The sequence below is a fragment of the Pteropus medius genome, unplaced genomic scaffold, assembly GCF_902729225.1.
Source record: "Pteropus medius unplaced genomic scaffold, Ma_sr-lr_union100, whole genome shotgun sequence".
Classification (NCBI taxonomy): Eukaryota; Metazoa; Chordata; class Mammalia; order Chiroptera; family Pteropodidae; genus Pteropus; species Pteropus medius.
Window position 1 is genome coordinate 13277248 of NW_024354503.1, and position 21910 is coordinate 13299157.

Genomic DNA, 21910 nt, shown 5'->3' on the forward strand with positions numbered 1-21910 from the left:
AACATATTTATTATCTTGCAGTTCTGGAGGTCACAAGTCTAACACAGTCACACTGGGCTGAAATCGTGTCACTGGGGCTTCGTTCTTCTGTTACTTCCTGTCCTCGCTTTTTATAGCTTCCAGAGGCCAACCTCATTCCTTGGCTCATGGTCCCCTTTCTCCAGCTTCAAAGCCAGCAACAGCAGGTCAGAACCTTCTCACATGACATCTCGCTGACCGTTCTTCCATCCCCACAACCCTATGCCTCTGACCTCAACATGGCAAAGTTCTCTACTCTGAGGGACTCACGTGGTTGAGTTGGGCCCATCTGGATAGTTAGGGTACTTTTCCCATGTCAAGGCCCATATCCTTAATCACATCTGCAAAGTCCCTTTAACCACGTGAGGTGACATATTCACGGTCTTTAGGCATTAAGCCATGGACATCTTGGGAGCCATTAATCTGCCAAGCACCAAAACCCCTAGAGGGCTCGTATTGGAAGTGCAACCTCCTTTCTAAATAGCTGCCAGGTGGTTCAGAAAGGGACATGGATCGGAGCAGTGGCGGTCGTGAGAAGCCATCTTATTGCAGGTACATTTTAAAGGTAGAGTCAGTAAGATTCCCTGACAGACTAGACGTGGAGGGTGACAGGAAGAGAAGAGGCAGGGTGATTCTAAAGATTTTGTTTAGAACGTAGGAGAATGGAGTTGCTTGTTGGAGAACAAGACTGAGAGAAACAAGGGGTAGGAAGGGATGAAATCAAGTAACATTTCCACCATTAAAGTTAATCTATGGATCTACTCTGGCTTCCAGCTTTCAAGATATTATATTTCAATTAGGAAATCAAGACACACGAGCTAACACAACCGATTGCCTACTGATACATCAGAACTTATTCCTACAAATGAACACGATCCCCAGAGCTGTCACCTTGGGAAGCCATACACGTTTATCCCAAGGCTGCTGCCAAAATAGTCTTGGAATTCCTTTCTAGAAATTAGATTGATTTATGGGCCCTATAAGAAAACTGGCCTTGTCACATCTCCTTCAGAAGGTCAGTTTAAACACTTACTAAATATTCATTGGACCTGACTTGTCTTCCAAAAATCTGAAACTGTTTTTCCCAGGATGACAATCTGCCACCACGGTGGATATTCAAATATCCAGCCATGGCTATGTCTCTGGAAAAGTCAACTACAGCCCCCAGGGAGGACAGATGTCCCTCTACACACCGGTACTCCTTTTGCTGGTAGTGAGAGCCACCTCCCCGCCCTCCTGGAGCTCCAGGTATTTCCATTAACATTGGGGTGGGGGGAAGGGTGTCACCTTAACAGCCCAGCACTCATCTGAATGTGTAGATTCAGGTACAATATGGTTTAAAAACTGTGTTACTTTATGATAGTGGATCATCCATATATTTCACGGGAGGTTTTTCTCTGGTTTCAATGCCAGGCATATTTATGTTTCTCCTAAGCTACTGGATTGTTCAGATCATGTGGTCCCATTGAACACGTAACTGGTCATATTTTTTGCTTCACGAAAATCCTCTGGACCCAGTTTGCTCAATTGTAAATTCTGGGTGCCAATCGTATCTTATGAAGGTTAGTTTTGAAGTGGAAATCAGGTTATTTCATATAAAGCACTTTACACAATGCCTAAGAAACTCTTAAGAAATTTTGGCTGAGCTTGTTAACCATGAACCATGTGCGTGATCACGTTTACTACCTTTTGTTTTCTCATGGAAGAACCTCCTATTTTTAGGCTCCAACTGATTTTATTGCTATTTCCTGATTCTCGTCTGGTTTTCCTAAAATTTCCTTTGAGAAAGTTGGCCTCCCAGTTGGTTGGGTCGTGGAAATTGGGGAAGTGAGTAGTGGTCTTTTCCTTCCGTTTCTCTCTCTTCCACTCTCTCCTCTGCCTGCCAGGCTATCTCAGACGTAGGCAACGGCCCTGGCCAAACCAACACCCTATAAAATATCAGCCTCCCCATTTCCGTCGTGACTAATATACAGATGTCAACTACTGACTGGTCTTCTTCACTTGCAGAGAGCAACACAAAGATCTTACAGGCTCCAGGTGGAAAACTTGATCTATGCTGATACCTGGACGCTAAGGAAAGAGGTGAGATCTCTCTACGTAAAACTTTGGGTCTCCCTCCCTCACAATTAAACCAACACCCAAGTTTTCCATTAACATGAAGGAAAATAACCACATACCAATGCCAGGAGAACTTTTCTTCTCTCATGGGGAATTTTAGGAACATTTTAACAGGAGACTCCTGAAATTTGTGGCTCATGCTTCAAATCTGATTCACTAGTGGCTCAGTTGTTTGAAGTTTTGGTCCAAAGGAGAAGATAGTTTTCACCAGAATATTTTTTAGAAACACCCCTCCTCCAACAACAGTGAACAATGGTCCATTTTCTCTGTTTAGCCGTGCGTTAGAGTGGGCCTTAAAGGCAGCTTGAGGTTCCTTTCTACCCCTTCCTTCACTTTTTTCCCTCCTCTCCTAACCCCTCCCCACCTTTGAAGAAGAGTCAAGATCCATGGTCGATGAGGCTGTTGTCCACACTGAAGAAAATAGATTTAAAGGTGCCTTGCTCTGTGCCTGTCACATAATAGGCACTTTATTGATGCCAGGTTAATTGTTCTTCCCATCCCTCATGTTCCCCCACCAAAACCATAAAGCTCAGACCCCAAGAGACCAAATGCTAGCACCCTGAACTGGCTGTGAGGGTCCCCGCCCTTGGGAGCCACCCCAGCCCATTTACAAAGTCGAAGTCTCAACACAGCACTGATGGACTGGCCGTGTCTGTCTTTCTTTCTGAGGCTCCTGGACTTTGTAGAAACTTCCAAGCACTTGATTTGACAAACGACTTTCTGAGTGGAAAGAGGTTTTACATTTAATACATATCATAAGAGACATCAGAGCTATGCTCAGGAGATCAAATAGTTTCTTCAGCTAAGAATGTAAGCATGATCCCTATTAATATCTTTCCAACAAAAGCCTTGGGCTCCCCACCCCCGTTATTCTATGATCTCAGTTTATTAATGTTGCAGTCCCCTCCCCCTGGTTAAGCTGCCCTCACCGCAGACTCTCATTCCAGTCTGATGTATACCCTCAATAGAACACACCTCCTTGGCAAGCATTTAATGTGAAGAAAAAAAAAAAAACAAAACCTCCATGATCATAAATCGTAAAATCAAACAACTGAACACCATCTCCTGGGAAATAAAATCTGAAAAGTTAAGAAGGCAAAAGAGAGGGCTATGATTATTCTAATCCTATTCCAGATGCTCAAGTACTCTCCCTAAACAAAACCCAAATTAAATATGAGCCTTATTAAAAGGGATGATGACTGTGCAAGTGCGTAAGACAATGTTTGGCAAATAGTAGGTGCTCAATTAATGTTTATTTTTTAAAAAATACGTACATACATATAAGCAGTCCTGTGAACAATGCCCAGCCAAGCCTCAGCTTGAACAGAAAAGGTGGAATCTTGTTACTAAAGTCCCCATACGGACCCAGGATGCTATGATTTTCAAAAGCACCTTCGTGCTTATTAGCTGGTTTGACTAATGCAGCATATTGAAGCTTGTGCCTGGCCCCTTCAAGGTCCCTCATAGAATGGTTAACACAGACACCCTACACAGACACACACAAACACTGAGAAAACTCTGTTCTCACACAAGATTTTGGAACCATATAAAGATTTTGGACTCTCCGTCAGCACTTTAAAAATTGCTGCAATTAGGAGCACTGATGCTTTATCAAAACAGAAGTGAATAAAACTCTTCTTTACCATCACCGACAAAAAAAGTGTCAGAAGGATACTGACATTATAGGATGGATACTTTGGCCCCAGAGAAGGTCAAAAGGGCAACTATACCAGCCAGAAAAGTTCCCTTTCATTTAGCCAATTGCCAAGCCATGCAATTCCCTGCACCTCAGTTTTGCACCTCTAAAATGGGAACGAAGAGGTTGGCTCCATCTACCTGTCAAGATTCTTAGGAGAACAATATTAGACAGCATGAGAAAGAATTTTGAAGAATGAAAACTTATACACACAAACCAGCAGAAATAGGAGAAAGACAAGTGACATTAGAACCCAAGAGATTTGGTTCTTGGTGCTCAGCTAGAGGGGAAGTTCCTTGCTTGGGACTAAGTAGCAGGAGTAAGAATGATCAAATTGTCACACAGATTGCTGTGTTCTTTCATTAGAGGGCTCTGTCACATTACCTAGGTTCAGAGCCTTGACTCTCCTGGGTGTGAATCTCAGAACTGCCATCTACTTGTTAAATAACCTGGAGCCGGTCTCTTGGCCTCCCGGGCCCTTTGCCTTTTATGTGTGTAGGGTGGACTCATATCTTCTCCCTCACAGAGAACCACTGTAAGTGCCCAATGGGGTAGGCAAGGGCAGAACTCACAGAGGTGCAGCACAGATGTTAGCTCAACCTGAAAGTCGTCCTTCAAAGAAACCATTCCACCCTCAGAGTGGAGAAGGAGCTTCCTTACAGCTTCCTGTGTAAATCTGTCTCAAGTTCTGCCTCATTGCTTGGGGTTTCCTCCCACCACCCTCTCTGTGGCATTTCCAGAGCCTTGGAGAGGCACATGCTGGGAAGCAAATGGCCCTTTGCCTCATGCTCTGTTCCCTGCTGGCGGAGGCTGTACCCATGAGGAGGCAGGACTGCCTGATGCGGTAGCGGGCTGCAGGTCTGGACAAGATGGCTCTAACATCTCCCAGCAGTCCCCAAGAAGTGCCCTAACAAAAGGATGAAGCCAGCGAAACCCTCCTGCACGGTTTTCCCATGTGCATTTCAGTGTTTTCCCCCTAACAGGGCCCAGATCCCCCCAGGAAGTGCCCCCCACAATGAGATCCTCCTATCAAAGCCTCCTTAGACTCAGGACTCTGAGACCCAGACAGGACTAGGAGCTCATCTCATCTGGATTCTTACCTGGGTCCTGAATGCCCTTAATGTCTTAGCAAACAACAATGGAGGTGCTAGTAACATTCTCAATATTTTAAAAAGCTATTTCTAAAACGTACATGTGCCTTACATGAGACTTGACAGGCCGCTTACGTCTCAGGTCTCTTTTGGGTGGATTTATATCAATTCAATGTGATCACTGGTTAGCTAGTGCAGATAAAAGTTCTGACTAGTAGTTTGTCATTTTAAAATGGCAGCAATTATTACTTAATGAGTGCTGCTCGTAGCATAGACGAACGCCTTTTTTAAACAAGGAGTCCATGGGGGAAAAATAAATGAAAGGGCTCCTTAGTGGCAAAAAGGCCAAAACCACCAATCCCTCCCATTTTACAGGTAAAGAAATAGAGTCTTAAGAGTCTGGTCTCTCCCAAAGCCGAGTGGCTTCTCTGGAGCAGAAGCAAGATTACAAATTACAACCCTGTCGTTTTGCTTCCAGTGCTGTTTGTACAAGCTGCTCTGCTACACCCTGGGTCCCATTCTCCCCACACAGCCCTGCTAATTGCCAGGTGACACCTAATAAAGAAACTGTTGTTGGCCAAGTGGTGTACACATGTCAACAGGTCCTTCTGGAATTATGCTGTCCTTTAGCTAAGATACGTGTGGATTTTTAACTTTAATTAAAATTAAATAAAATTTACAATTCAGTTTCTCAGTCACACTAGCCACATTTCAAGTGTTAAGTTGTCACATATGGCTAGTGGCTACTGAAACGGACAGTGCAGATACAGACCATTTTCATCATTGCAGAAAGTTCTACTGGGCAGCACTGCTCTAGAAGCAGTGACTCTAATAGGGAAGCATCCAGACTCTGTGGTTGGCCGGGGTGTGGAGGTGCTTTGCATGTCACCCAGGCTCTGCCTGGACTTACGGTCTGTGAGTTACCAAGGACCTGGGGGCCCTGAGAGAGATACAGCCTAAAGGACGGTCTCCTTCCAAGGCTGGCCCTATGGTTTCCATGGCCAGAAGCCTCTCTCGAGATGCAGCCACATTGAATATTGACGAGTCACTCTGTCACAGGAGAAGGAACACTAAAGTGGGAGTCAGGAGAAGGGGGTCTCGACCCCAGCATTGCCTGTTACCAGCCATGTGTCTTCAGTAAGTAGCTCTTCCTCTCTGGTACTCTCTCCCCCATGAGGGAAATAACTGTCTTCTGAAGTCTTAAGGTTTCATGCTGTCCAGTCATCATTTCATCCATCTCTCTTGGGTGTGTATCATATCTTTCTCGGGTGTGTGTGCATTTAGAGAATTTTTCATCTTAATCAAGGGACTAGTGGAGAGGGCTGAGGGCATCGCCTTGACCAACACCAAAATATGCTTTCATGTAGAGAAAAACCTCTAAAGAGATTCTAAGGCAGCAGAGGACCTTGGGGTACTGCTTTCCATGCAAGGATCCAGTAGAGGGGGGTGTTGCATAGAGACGGTTTCCTACCAGGCTTCGCTTTAAGCTGGGCGTTGTGAGTGGCCGGACTCCAAAGGTAGGAAATGTGTCTTCTTCGTCCTTGCAGGATCCCAAATCTCCGCATACACCAAGTATTAAAGAGTCACAGCTGGAAGCCTCTGCACAGGCCCAGGAAAGCCCTTGTGCTCTTTCCGTGCCTTTAGCCCTCGTGAGTTTTCCCTTCCGATTTCCAAATTATAAAACTGAAGCTATTTTGTCAGGTGCCTTATTTAGCAGCTGTCAAAAGTTGGAACCTGGCAAGATCAACAATGTTTTAAAGCTCAACATTCACTAATGTCCCAGATGGGTTTTCCCCTTCTCTGCCTTCCCTTTCCTTCCTCAGAGCAAACCTTCATGGTCCAGCACTGTTGCCTGAGCCCCTGGCAGGGTGCCTCTTTCTATAAAGAATGCTTTTAAGGAAATAATATTGCACTCTCTATTCATTTTTTCCTAACTGCCTCATTTTCCTCCCCAATTTGATAATAGGGCTCAAATCCTCCTCCTCAAATGAAGGTTGATGGGCAGCCACCACCATCCACAGTCTCTCACCATCTTCTGAGAACAAGGTTCACTCCGGCCCCAGCACGACAACTGAAAGCAAAGGGTTTGTTCCTATGATTCCTCTCTTCCGTTCTTCAGAGGTAGAGATGAAAGCAGAAAATGCTGAGAAAGCCCTTGACTATTAATGAATGCCACAGCACAGGTACAGAGAGGCCAGCAAGGCCGGCATCCTCTGCAACTTCCCAGTGAGATTTTCACAGAAAGACTCCTTTCCTTGTAAATGTCCCATTTAAGGCTTAAGTTTTGAGAAGGTACCTGGATCCAGCCCTACCAGCATCTCCATGAGCCCGGCTGTCCAGCACTGGGAAGAGAGGGAGGAGGGATATGGAAGTCAGTGACTTCCAGCAGTGACACCTTCTGTTTAAACCAGAGGCCCGTCTTGGTAAGTGAAGCTGTGCATGGCAGCTCAGCGGCTGTCTTAAGGCAATCAAAGAAAATATGTTATGAGCAGGGGGAGATTTTGTTCCCTGAGGTTGTATACAAGCTGAATAGACAAAGGAGCAAGAAATGGGGACATTTTCAAGCAAGATAAGGTGTTTTTGCTGGTCCAAGTGAGGATTCTATACAGAAATAAGTTTCCCGCGTTCATTGGGAGAGGCTGCGTGTGGTGGAACAGAACAACCGGGCTTGGGGGCCAGATATTAGATCAGATCCCAGCCCCATGACCTTCTACTTGGACAGCCTTAAGCAAGTCACCTAGACCCACTGAACCTTAATTTTCTCATCTTTTATAGGTTTATTATTGTAAAGAACCGGTGAAATAACCTGTATAAAACACTCAGCACTGTGTCTGGCAAGTAGTAAACATTCACTAAATGTTAGCTACTCTCTTTACTTTGCAAATACTATAATACCACAATGTTCTTCTGCGTTTAGAGACAGAGATATCTAAGAAAATCCTCTCCAGAAGCTATGGGAATTTTTTTAGGATTGACATTCTGATGCTTGTGTGACTTCATATTGACTCACAAAGAAATATCATGAGGGATTTTGATGCATGCTTTCTAAAATTTGCTTCCTGCTCTACCCAATAGCCCTTGTGTGTTTAGAATTCTACAAATGAAGCCACATGGGCAATATAAATGACAGAGTGTTAATCAAACAAAAAACAAATATTTCTCAGATCCCAGGGCAATAAAACCCTGTGAAAACATCCCACCTCCACCTCGTAATTTGTAAATCAGACACAAAGAGATGGAGGTCCTCATTCTAGTTCTCACCGTAATACAATGACCCTATATTTCATGCTATGGAATATTCTGTACCCTACTTAGAGCATCATAGTGAAGTTTGACATATGTATGGGGCACTGTGCCGACAGCCCTGCCCTGAGAGGGGCACGACCCAGATGGTGTAAAATGGCATGTGTTTCAGTCCTCATCCTTGTTCCTTAGCCATGCTTAAGGGGGTACTCCCTGTGCAACTCAGTGGCAGGACAATTCTGGAAAATTCTAATCTCAGCCAAGCTGCTCCTGAAAGTGAGAGTTGCATTATCACATGATGAGAACCTCGAGTCCACACAAATAAGATAATTTTAAAAGGAATGAAGAAAGAGGATTCTTTCCAAGTCTGAAGACCACAAGACCAGTTAGGAATTACCTATGGCACATGTCTCAGGTGATCAATAACACGTTGCCCCCCCTAATGGGATGGTGGGCTGGTTTTTTCATTCATTTCACAAACTTTTATTACGAACCCATTATATGCCAGGCTCTATGCCAGACCCTGAAAAATCAAGAATGAACCAGACACGAGCCTAGCTTACAAAGACCTCACAAGGGCACCGAGGAGACCAACAGCACAGGGTGGCAAGTGCCATTCAGGGTAAGCTCAGGGCACTGTGGGGCTCACAGGGGAGAGACAAGCCCCAGACAGTTAGTGATTAGTAATTCTCCCTAGAACCAGGAAGCCCTGAGAAGGGAGAGTCAGCTGCAGCTGGGGACATAGTAGAATTCCTGGGGACATGGAGGAGGAGGCAGGCTCAGGTAAGAGCATATAAGGCAAGCAAATTTCAGAGGAGTCTACTGCAAAGGCTGGGAGGTGAGACCCTCTGAGGGGATGTAGCAGCCAGCAGGTGGGGAGCCTAAGTCCAAAGCTCACAGTCTTCTCCCCGCACTCATGATTTCTGAATGATAATTGCACCCAGATTCATAAAGCAAAGTCATAGCACAATTAGTGCTGAATTTGAAAGAACAAATTTTAGATGCTTATTCTGGAACAGGAAAAGACCTGTAGTTGTCCTATGAAGTTTATCTCCCTGACCCTCAAACAGTGGCATGAAGGCCAAAGCGTCAGGTTCCGAAGCTTTCTAACGAAGTATGTGATCATCTCTGTGATAATATCTGACCTCTCTCTTAGAAAATCAAGCAACATTTCTTCTGATGGCCCCTGTCGCATTGTCAGCCAATGGCCTCTTGCTAAGTATGTGTCATAAAGAGACTAATAGCCTTAGCCAAATAATAACAACTTAAAAAAATTCATAGAATAATGGAATGAATAAAATACACCTGACGTTGCACTTAACCCCTCTCCCTAAGTCAGTAACTACAAATGTAAATGCGGGTTGATCTGGCGTAAGGCAGTCCCAAAGCCAACTCAGCCCCAGACGTAGGTAGGATTTGAGAAGTGCCAAAAAACCTGCCCTTGGTGGCAGAGTTCCAATAAGATATTCATATTTTGAGTGAAGCAGTGGGAGTTTGGGGTTTTGTTTGTTTGTTTTTGCCTTTTTTTAAATAGTGGAAAACTTCTTTCAAGTGGCATCTTGCAAATTACCCTATATAAATCATAATAGCAAATTCTTAAATAGTGCTTACTATGTGCCAGATGTTTTAACTCATTTAGTCCAACAAGAACCCCGTAAGATACAGTGTGCTGTTAATATTTTGCAGGTGACAAAACTGAGGCACAGAGAGGTTAAATCGCCTGCCCAACATCACACAGCTGGTAGGTTATAGAGCTAGTGTTCAAACCTGGGTGGTCTGACTCCAAAGCCTGTCCTCTCACTGACCCCACTGGGTGGCTCCACTGTAGAAGGCGTATTAAAGCAGCGTGGCCTGGTTGGAGCCTGGGTAGAGGTCAAGGGTTTCCAGGCTCCATAGGGTGACCCTCAGGCACATTCATGGAAGCTTAGGAGTCCATGAAACACAGTTCTAAAGCCACTTAAGACATTGTCTAACGAGGGTCACTTTGAGATATCACTTCCTTCCTGGAAGGAGTAACAAATTAGTGTAGTAGTAGGAATCAGTTTTCAGAACCCAGGTTCTTAAAAGAATGGGACTTAGGACAGGTAAGTGGTGATGGGAAGATCCCGGCTTCAGAGTGGGGATGCTGGCCGGGGTGACTTGGGTAGAGGGAGAGCTGGATGACAGATTCTGAATGATGGGAGGTGGGGGTGAGGGGAGAAATGACACCTCCAGGACAACAAGCTTCCTGCCTTGCACATGAGCTGGAGATCAGACTACGACAAGGTACTTGTGAGGCGATCTGAAAGGACCTCATGGCAGGCAATTTTCTGGGTGCTGAGCACTAAACAGCAGGGTTAACTCCCTGGCAGAGGCATAGCGTGACTGGAGTTGTGGGGTGGGTGAGAACAATCTGACGTGAGAGTGTCAGGGCTCCCCATGAGGTGACACTCAGAGTTTTCAGTTTCCATCTTGATAAAAATTTTGCAGTTTTCACAATTGCAGAAGAAATAAAACCATGACTCATATTTCACAATTTGCCTGGTGAATTTACTGTATGATCATGATTCTGACAATTGCATATTTTTCAGGGGTGATAGGGCATCAGGGTGGAATATTTGGCACGAGGGGAATGTTATGGGGGGTGGGATAGTGGGGCACACATTGCCCCCACCTCATGTCGTATGTTCACTATCAAAAGTCAATGATATATGTGGGTTATAAGTCTCAGTGGATCAGGGAGTCCATTACAAGTTTTGATATGTCCACATATGTATTTTCTGTCTGTTTTGAAATCATCTCTGAGCCACATTTCATCCACTATAATTTCATGAGATGAATTACTTGAGGTTCATCATTTAAAAAACAATGATTTGAAAGTTTGAATGTTTAAATGGTAGGAGTTTGAGCAGAAACTTTCAAGAGAATGAAATTTAAGAGCTGATGATACGATAAAATCTAGACGCTTAAAAACGAACAATTAAAACACCTAGTGAAACTGAAAACCAGAGTTCTGCCCTTTGGTTTTCTGAGGACTCGAGTCAGAATGTCTATAGTCTCTTGTGGAGGAAGTAGACACGGGGGCCAACTCTTATCAGTGATAGATAGCTCCTAGCATCGTACCAACAACATAAGAGATAATCAATTATTATTTGTTGAATGAATGAATGAATGAATGAATAATAAATACATACATGCAATCATTCAAGCATACAGTCCATATAAGTTAAAATACAGGACCCGATCTCACCATGCTTTAAGGACTATTTCTCTATTTAAGATTTTGATGGTATTTGATCCTTTTTACATATGTGCTCATTAACCTTGGAAATCAGTTAATACTGGAGGAGAAAATACTTTAATCTCCCAATGGTTATATCTCACATTTTTTTCAATGCCTTTTACTCAGATCCCTTGATGTTGTCCATATTTTCAATTCTCAGAGCACCAGTGGGCTCTTAAGACCCAAGGTGAAGGTCATGGTCTCCCATATCTCACACCATCACATTTTTCACTCTCTCTTGGGTGCTTTTGTGGAATAGAAACCTGATTCAAGAGACTAGTTCTCATTAGAAGATGATTCATTTGGATAGCTGAAACTAGCATTTGAGTTGCCTACCTATAGAGGCAGACGGAGCCTTAATCACTGTTATTGTGTTTAATCTTCACTCCTTTTTTTTTTTTTTATAATTTTGCCCTTTAGGAGATAATGATTTGTGGTCAGAGACTTGTCCAAAACGGGAAGGGGCAGAACTGAGATCCTAAGTCAGGCTGCGGTCAATGCCTGTGATCTTTACATGGAGGGCTAAGAGTGTTAGTGCAGCTGGGGATGGACAGAATGGCTAATTGAGGGATGCTAACCAGAAAGGCTTTTAGGCCAGGGCGTGTAGGCGATATTTGGGGGTACCCTCCTGAATTCTGTACAGCAGTTTGACCAGTTGGATGCCACAGGGGCCTCCCAACAGGTCACAAGCTCACTCTGTTCCCCATTCAGCCCACCCTCCATACTCAGCCAGAGTGATTGAATGCAAGTCTGTTGAGGTCACTCTCATGTTGAAAGCCCTTTAGCACTGCTCCTTGCACTTGGAGTAAAGGCCCCAATCCCCACATGCCAGAAGGTCCTGCCTGACCAGCCCTGCTCACCCCTTTAGGCTCATTTCACCCTTCTGCCAGTGCTGTCTGCTCTCCAGGCACAAGACATGTACTTCCTCCTTCCTGCCACAGAGCCTTTGCATATGATGTCCTGTTTCCCTGAGGGCTCTAGACCACCTTGCTCTCCACCAAACCACCTTCTTTCCCCTTTTACCTGTCTCAACTTAAATGTCCCTCCCTCGGAGAAGCCCCTTGTGATAACCGGGTTAGCCCTTCTGCAGTGCATTCCAGAGCCCATTGCGCTTATCTTTTGTTTCATTTATCGTCCTTAGAATGGGATAATTATTTGCATAATTATGTGTTTAATGCCATCTCACACCACACCCTGCCCAAAGGACATTTGGAATAAATGACATCTGTGAGGCAGGAACCCATCAGTCTTGTTCATTACTGTATCCCCAGAGCCTGCTTCAACCCCTTTCATATAGGAGATGCTCAATACATGCTTGTTCCACCCATGGGGCAATTAATCACAAAGTCAGACGCTGATCCATTTGCAGACCCAATGCCTAGGAATCCCCAGTCATGTTTACCATCTGATTTGGGGAAATCGGTTTTATCAGAACCAATGTGTGAGGAGCTAGTGGAGCAAACATATAGCGCACATGTTACACAAAAACCTTTACCACCCTGTGATCCCCTTCTCCCACCACGTTTTAATAAGCTTAACAGTAGCAACATTTAAGTGCTACATTCTCACCAGTGTGTTAAGAGATTTTCATACAACCTAGGTCCACATAGCATGATCCCATAGAACTTAATTCAGATCCTGAATCTACTCTGCTCACCTCCAGAGGCTCTATCTCACTTCCAGTAAAAGCTCACATTCTAGGCATGACCTGGAAGGCCCAGGGGATTGGCTCCTCACTGACCTCATCCTCTACCACTCTGCCTCTCTCAGGCAGTTGCAACCACACTGGCCTTGCAGCTAGCTACTAGAACAAACCTGGCATGCAACCTCCCCGGGCCTGTGAGTCTGCCATTCCCTCCACATGGACTCTTCTTTTCCCAGACGGCCAGTAGTCTAGCTCTGGCATCTGCTTTAAATGTTGTCTTTCCTGACTACTGTCCTGCACTCCCTCGGCCCCTTTCTTTCTGCATCTTTCTCCATCATGTGCCATCATCTAACATACTACCCTCTATTACTTATCTATGTATTTGTCTGCCTCATTGGACTAGGAAGCACCATGAGGGTGGGAATTTCTGTCTGTTCCTTCATGGAAGGACCCCACAGCCTGATACTTACAAGGAAATCAACAAATGGTTGCTCCATCAGCAAATGTGCTCATTTCATCTTTACTTTCATCCCGAGGGATGCATAGACCACCCAAACACCTTTCTTGCCACCTCTTTCTGTCAAGGTTACCCCTGTACCCCTCTGGTTGGATGAAAGAGACGAGACCAATGAAACTTAGGCTTTCAGACATTCTAGATTCACACCACAGCCCCCAAAGCATAATCTGAAGCAGGTGCCCTGTTTCAATTTCCCACGTCTTTACTTAGAGCCCAAAGTGAGTTTCCTTTCGTACTAGTCTTTCATTTTAGCTGCTGCCAGTCAACGTGAGATGGAGGCCCGGAGGTGAGCGAGGAAGGCCCCGCCCTTGGGGAGCTCAGAGTTAAAACGCCACCCCCAACAGCCATGTTAGCTTCTTTCCGTTGAACCGTTTTCCTGCTCATTTATTTTTCTAATCTCAAATATAGATTTTGTTACCTTTCAAAATATAAGGCATTTAAGAAAAGCAGCGCTCATGGCCAGAACTGAGAGGTTCTTTCATACCTCCTGGTCACAATCTCCGGGGTTGAAAAGGGTGCAGCTTGGTCCCAAGTAGGAAAAAACACAGCACTTTTTAAAAGCCAGGCAAGGTCTGTGTTTCTGCACATAGGACAGGTTCTGGGCCCTGAGATAGCAGTGAACATGGTCATTTTTTTCATTTTAAATGCCATGTTTCTGATTTTTTCCCCGACCCACGACTGCTCAGTGTTGCTATTAGTTGTTCCAAACATTTTGCTCGTGCTGAAAGCCTTGTAGTTGTCTCACAATAAATACCCAAAACATGCTTCCTCTTCGCTGTCCACTTCTTGCCCTGGATCTACTTTTCTATCCCTTCCATTAGCTTCACAGTTCTGTCTTTTTAAACTCGCCCCTTGTACTTAAGATAGCTAATTTCTTCTGTTCCATCAAACCACTGCTTTCAAATCTCTCTCTCTCTTTCTCTCTCTCCCTCTCTATCTTTCTCCCTCTCTCCCTCACTCCCTCTCTCTCTTTCACTCTCTCTCTCCCCCCTCGTCCGCTTCAGTCTCACAAGGAGGCCCCCTCCCTCCTGCCCCACCAGAGGAATATGAAGAGGTAGGAGTAATATTAGAACCGAAATCGAAGGTCAGTTTCCACTAACCTGAGCAAGGCACACTTTCACCAGGTGTTTCAGATCTTGCCTCCAGAGGCAGATGAGGGTCACAAAAGTAAGGAGTGAGGACCTTTTGTTCCCTACACTTATTGCCTAGACTTATCAGAGTCCGCACCTACTTCTGAATAGATGGGGTATGAATTTGCCTACGCACTCCACTTAGAGGAACTATCAGGGCTCCATGCACCCATTAATTCATTAAGGCAGTCCTTCATTTATGCAGCAAATAATATTTGAGAGGTTTATTCCTTTGACTGCTGAAGGTTTTAGAATCTAATCTTCAAGAGTGTCCTATTACATTGTACATAGTTTTACAAGGTATTATATCTTATTGAAAATAATTTGATTTGATAAAATTCGGTTCCTTCATTTGAATCCCCATGGTATTTTTTGATATGGTAAAAGAGCACTGGATTGGGGTAAAGGAACTGGAGAGGAATCCTATCTATTCTACTTACCTGCATGATTAACTGCAGGAGAGTCACATGACCTCTCCAAGCCCCAATCTTTCTTATCACAAAATGGGTGTTATACCAACTGCCCTACCTACATCACAGGAGTTGCTGTAGCTTTTTTATCTCAGTGTCCTTGGCAATTAACACAGTGCCTGACATGTAGTAGCTTTTCTAAAAATATAGATGGAACTGAAAACATCACAGTTAAATTGAGAAAGTAGTAACGAAGGTCCTTCTTGTTGAGTCAAGCGTTACAAAGATGAAAGCCTCGTCTCTATGTGACAAAATTCTATGCACCCTTCAAGGCCTAATTCAGGTGCAGTTTTATCCATGAAATAGTCCATCCCCCTAACCCTGAGGTAGAAAAGGGCCAAAGAGGTTGGGTGGCATCTGGGACGTCAGGCCATACCTAGAAGATGCAGCCCACCGAAGCGAAGCTCTCGAGAGCTGCCACGAGAAAAGACCCAGTGCAGTGGGGTCTAGAAACACAGGCCGTGCCAGGGAGGAAAAACAAACCAAGGACCCAGAGCAAAGCAGGACTCTGAGCTGTGGCGATGGGAGTTATTGTGGAGCAAGTAGAGACAATATCAAAGAACCAGTGGACAAGGACGGATTCGCATTCTGAGTGTCTTGAATGTTCTCATGCAGCTGAATCATGCTGGCCGGAAACCCACCCTTTCTCAAATCTCACAGCACTTTGTACTTTCAGGGCACTGCCCACACTGCCTGTCTTCGTGGTTCTTTGAGGATGTGCGTGTCTTCCCTCCGTTACCAGAATATAAACTTTTTGAAGGCAAGTGCAGGTCTTACTCATCTTCCTACCCCCTTCGTAGCCCACACCCAATGCCCAGCCCAGTGTCTTGCATGTAATCAGTATAATAAAGATTTGTTTGATGGATTAATAAAAACATTACACTCTTTGGTTTCAAATATGACCAAATAAAACACGATCCAAAATACTATTGAAACTTTAAACTAGTTTACTCATCTAGTTTTATCATCTGAATTTTGACTTTTTTCCTGTATCCTTCAATATTTTATAGCATGCTTAGTTTTCTTAGCCAGCAAAATTACTTCTCTTTGACTGTGTGTTTCATACAAAGTAATGTAGGAAGGGCTACCATTTATCGAGCGTTGGAAAATGGCTACCTGTAGGTCAAAACCTTTTGGCACCTCTTCCAAAGTGTAGAGTTATTGCTAAGATGTGGCTGCTAAGCTGGTACTACATCTCTCAGCAATCTTTGTACCCAGATGAGGCCACGTGAATAGTTCTCATCAAAGTAATGTGAATGAAAGTGGATGAGTCTCACCTCTGAGGCCAGCAAGCATTCATAAAAAACAAATAAGGCTTCTTCACTCTCTCATTTCCCTTTGCCACTTGGAAGCTGAATACTTTGAGCTTCCAGTGGTTGGAGGAGTCATAAAATGGAAGCCTGAATCCCTGAATGACCACATGGAAGAAAGCATTCTGCTTTCTCCATTTAATCTATTACATAGACAATAAATAAACTTTAATTGTATTAAACCACTGGAATTTAGCATTTAACTATGACAACACCTAGTATTACCTTAACTAATATAAGTACCTACTGTATGCCGAGTGCTTCACATAGCTTATTTCACTGAACACTTGCGATATAGTGTGCATTATCACTATCCTTTTTACTTTCCAAATGAGTAGACTAAGACACAGAGGGGTTTAGTCACTTAGAGGTTTGCAGCTAATAAGTATTAGAGCTGGAATTTGACCAAGATTTGTCTGGCTCCAAATGCTGGAAATTTCCCTGCCCCACTACATCATCCTGTCTCCCATTCATCAATGATCTTGGACCCTGTTCTTGACATCATTTTTAAATTAGGGATTTCTGCCCTGATTCTGACCTACACTTTATAAAAGCAGTATAGATATATATCTCCCTTTCCTTCACAGAAACTTTCCATCACCTGAAAGAATTATGCATTACAGACCCCGGAGCGTTCTTAACTTCTTCTTCACCTGTTTTGACACAATTTTTTTATTACCAGAATTGAATAATTCTTTCTCTAAGGAAATATTTAAGCTTATTACTACTTGGCTTCTGTTTTTTTCACCAGTTATGAAGAGTAAGAAGAGAATTCACTATGGGTTTTATGTAGGGGACAGCAAAGAGAGTGGGGGGAAAAGAGAAATCATAAAGACTTATCAAACTCCACGTGGTCCTTGCTTGCTTCAGAAAGTTCTCTCAAAACCTTCGTACTAATTCTCAGGCACTTCATTGTTATGTCTGTGTTAGTTCTGTTTCTTTTTCTCCTTCTGACTGAGGCATAGAAAAGTTCAAATGACTTAAACAGAGTCACATAGTATCAAGGGACAGAACTGGAAAGCAAATTATATCAGCATGAAAATGCATAGAAAGAAAGGTCAGTATAAACTTATCTGCAAAAAAGAGCTCATAAAATAACAGGCGGGTGTTTTTTTTTATTATTATTATTATTTTTACATATAAAATAACAGTTATTCAAACAGAGAAAAAGAGTAGACAATCCAGATTTTTTTTCAAATAATTGAAACTAACTCCTTTAGTCACTTGAACAGTAATCTTTCTAAAATGTATATTCTTGCTGCCTTCTTAAAATGTATTAACTATTCTTGGTGATTCAAGATAAACATCAGTTATTGGAGTGTTAACTGTTGGAACAATTCCAAGAATATCGAAGAAAACACATTGGTCTCCACATTAAATATCCTCGAAGAGGTGTGTTTTACTGGTTCAGTGCAGAAATTTTTGTCTCTTGTTCAATAACGTAGTTTAAGCACCTAGAACAGTGCCTAGCACATATAGTTGCTCAGTAAACATTTGTTTAATGATTAAATAAATGAGTGAGTGTTTTGCTTTCTAATCATCCTGTCTCTTCTTTTTATATCAGGTCATTTCTTGTCATCATTTCTTTACCCTTAATTTGCTATTTCTTTTCTTTTCTTTTTTTCTTTTTTATTATTTATTATTATTTATGCCTACAGCACCTGGTGTTCCTAGGTGGTCTCTCATTCAAGTACTAACCAGGCCCGACCCTGCTTAGCTTCCGAGATCAGACATTGGGCTTGTTCAGGGTGGCATGGCCATAGACCATGGACCGTGGCTCCACTGGGACACAAACCCAGGACCTTCTGCGTGTAAAGCAGACGTGCTAACCACTACACTATGGAACCACTTCCTTAATTTGCTATTCCTAATTTGTCATGGGTTGGAAATTTAAAAAAAAATTATATAGATAGATAAAAGAAATCATAATGGAACTCAACAAAACTTTTAGAACTTTCTGCAATAATGGAAATTTCTCTGTGCAATGTCTGCTTAACTATTAAGTACTTGAAGTACAGCTAGTTCAGCTAAGAAATTAAAATTTAAATTATATCTAATTGTAATTAATGTAAATAGCCATGTGTCGCTAGTGGCTACTGTACTGGCCAGAACATGTTTTGAACAAGTTGCTAAATAAGTCAATGAGGACTTGTCTGAAGGCTGGGAAGAGGTATTTTGAAAACTTGGCAACCTTATTTTTTTAAAAAAACTTTTATTCTGCTCGGTTCTGAGCAAATAATAAAGTCAGTCAAAAGGCTTTCCAGGAGACCTCGGCATAGGAGTGTAGCTGGTCAGTGATTTGGCTCAAGGAGGACAGTTTAGCTTTCATGATAATATTAAGAAGAGCAAGGGTGTAGACCATGAAAAGTAAGAAAGCTCTGTTGGGGATACTGCTGAGGCCAGGTGAGCCTGGAGAGAAAATCTGGGCTTTCCAGGGAGCCCTTCTATCTTGGTAGCTCAGAGCAGAGAGTAGGGGCAGGCACAATGTCCAGAAACAACCAGGACCAGTTCAACAAAGAGTTTCCCCAGGCACAGAGCACACACCTGACACCAACCTGGGCAATGACAGTGCTTTGATATGGGGTTTTTGGTTGTTGTTTTTTTTAATCCCCACACTGGCTCACAATTTTTTTCCAACGCAAGACTTCAAGCAACCAGCATTGGCCTAAGAGCTCATCTCTGCTCCTGTCCTAAGAGGCAAGAATCATTCTTATTTAGCTGGAAAGCTTCAGAGTCTATTATCTGACTAGCTATGCGGCTCTTCTGGGGCATCTATGTCCTGCAGGGTGACTAGTGGCTTTCTGAGTAGGATGGAGGCAGCTCTGCTTATTAAAAATAGTCTACCCTTTGCAGCTTTATCCGAGGTATTCCTTGGAGTTAGAACAACCTCAGAAATTTAGACTTCAAGGATCCCATACCAAATTCAAAGTCTATTGTGTTTAGAAATGGCACCCACCTATCTCTATGCAGGGAGAGAGCTTCATGCCTAGACATTAATATGTATATACCTCTTTGCTGGCCAATAATAACATTGCTTATATGCAACCTGCAGGCACACATTACTGACTCGCACATCCACTTACTCCTAGTCAAAGGGACAGGTTTGCCTCAATCACCTACACTATGGTACCGGGTCCTATTTCTTAACCAAATCCACCCAATTCTTTCATTTTAAAAATATATAACTATATCTATGCATATAGATTCATGTGTATATGTAATATAACATAAAAAGAATAATAAATCATTTTAAAATGTTTAAAAATGTAAATAAAAGCGAAAACAAAGACCCCCATTAAAAGACAACTTTAGTTAACGTTTTGTTGTATTTCTTACCTGCTGTTTCTCTCTGATTTTCCCCTTACAACCTAGTTGTAAGCATTTTATAATCAGTATCTTGCTTTTGTGATATCATAAGCATTTCTCTTATAATCATACAGTTTAGCAAACATTAATTTTAATGTCTGCAGAGCATTCTGTTAAGAGCAGTTACCACAGTCACTTAATCATTTTTCTCTTGAAAGACATTAGTTTTATAGCAGTGCCTTTTTCTAAATTATGATAGCAAATAAATCTGTGTACAAAGGCTTGCACCCCAAAATACATCAGTTTTGAGATATTCTCTTTAGTTAGGATAGAAGCATAGAAGAATTTCTGAGTCCAGCGTCATGAAGATGGGGAGCCAGGGTTCAGGGTAGACAAGCAGAATCAACTAAGTTTATGAACCAATAATCTTGACCTTTCTGTTTTTCCAGCTCCCAAACACAAGGCCTACTGCAACAGGATTATCTGGAAATTTACTTAAAATCCAGATTCCTAGGACTCTCTTCAGTCTTATTGAATCAGAATAACCTGGGTCAAGCTTGGGCATCTGAATTTCTAATAGTTGTTAGGCGCCTGCTTGGTACACAGTGCTTCTGAACAGCAGAAACTCTAGGCGGGAACACATTTTAGAGGATGCCTTCGAAGCTTTCTGTTTATCTGTTGTCATTAAAACTTCCCCAACTCTGCCACTTGGTAAGGGGGAAAACTCATGACATCAATCAGTTTATTTCCTACTTCCTTTTTGAAGGGTTCACTTATTTATTTATTTATTTTTTCTAATCATCCCACATCAAGATATGGAAATTGAGATCCCACTCCTTAAAATCCCTGCCTTTACCTTACATGATCTTTGAAAGTTAGCCCTTCCTCATGTGGAATTTTATTCTTTTTCTCAATATTCCCCTTGCTGAGCCCGTCTACAGCTTCCTCTGCCAGGACCCCAGAGTCTTGCGTTCTCTTTACTAAAGGACAGGGAGAAGTTCTCATCAGCTCTAATTATAAACCTCGAGGACTTAACTGGAATTTTAGCAAAATAACGTTACACTTTCGCCAAAGGAAGAGTGTTTGAGAATTACTGATGGGGTCCTCTAAGGAGGAAAAGCAAACCTGGCTCAAACCCAGATATACAAACACTCAAAACTCTTACTGTCTCCCTGACCCTGAGCGTGTTCCCGTGGTGTTCTTTTTATTAGAGAACAATGAATTCACACAAACGAAAACTGAGAAATAAAGACAGAAACCGAGTCAAAAGCAGAGACCAGTTTTGGAGCGCACAAGACCTCAGGCCAAGCTGGGTGTAATCCCAGAGCCTGCCACCCAATGGAGTTGGAGGGAAACATCTTGCCTCCCACATCTTGGCCCCAGGTCAAAACCTCTTTTTCTCAAAGGAGGTGCTGAAAAGGCATCTGAGTATTAATTTGTCTGTTGTGAGAAGTTTTAGTGCTACTATAAATCACTCTTGATCACAAACAGCGCCTCAGTGGAGGTGTCCCTAAGCTGCTTGAACTTGGTGAGTCCTGAAAAGAAGAAACTTCCATAAATGTCAGAAGGAGGGGGAGCCAGACTACAGGCCATTTTTAATCACTTGAAGTGATGAAGAGGCAATGGCTCTGGTCCCATAAAACCACCCAAAAGAAGTGAACCTGGCATGTGTGGTGTCCTGGTAGCTGAGATATTTTTAAGGAAGCATTTCTCAAAAGTAAGATGTGTTGAGACACAAAGGCTGTGCAAGTTTAAAGGATCTGAGTCAGGGAAAGGTGATATTCTATGAGAAGCTTCCTTTTAATATGAGACAAGCAGTCAGCTGAATCCACATGAGAAAGGTATAAAGTTGAGAGGATGGCTAGTGTGACTGGTGACCTGACCAGGTCATGGATGCAACTTCAAAGTAAGGTGGTTCCCTAGAGTTTGAAGTTGCTTCACTCACATCCCAAATGATACGTGGTCTGGTGCATAGTCTGGTACCAGCTCCAGGGTCCAATCTATAGGTACTCCCACATGAATAGAAGAATGGTAATGGCAGAACAGCTAGGAGTAGGTTCTTGTGATATAGCTCATTTTCTAACTTTATATTATTAAGATGGCC

At 43.0% G+C, this 21910-nt stretch overlaps 1 pseudogene; it reads right to left on the reverse strand.

The window, feature by feature from the left end:
- Positions 1–18149: 18149 nt before the first annotated feature.
- On the reverse strand, positions 18150–18265 carry LOC120596438 (uncharacterized; annotated as a pseudogene).
- Positions 18266–21910: the final 3645 nt, after the last annotated feature.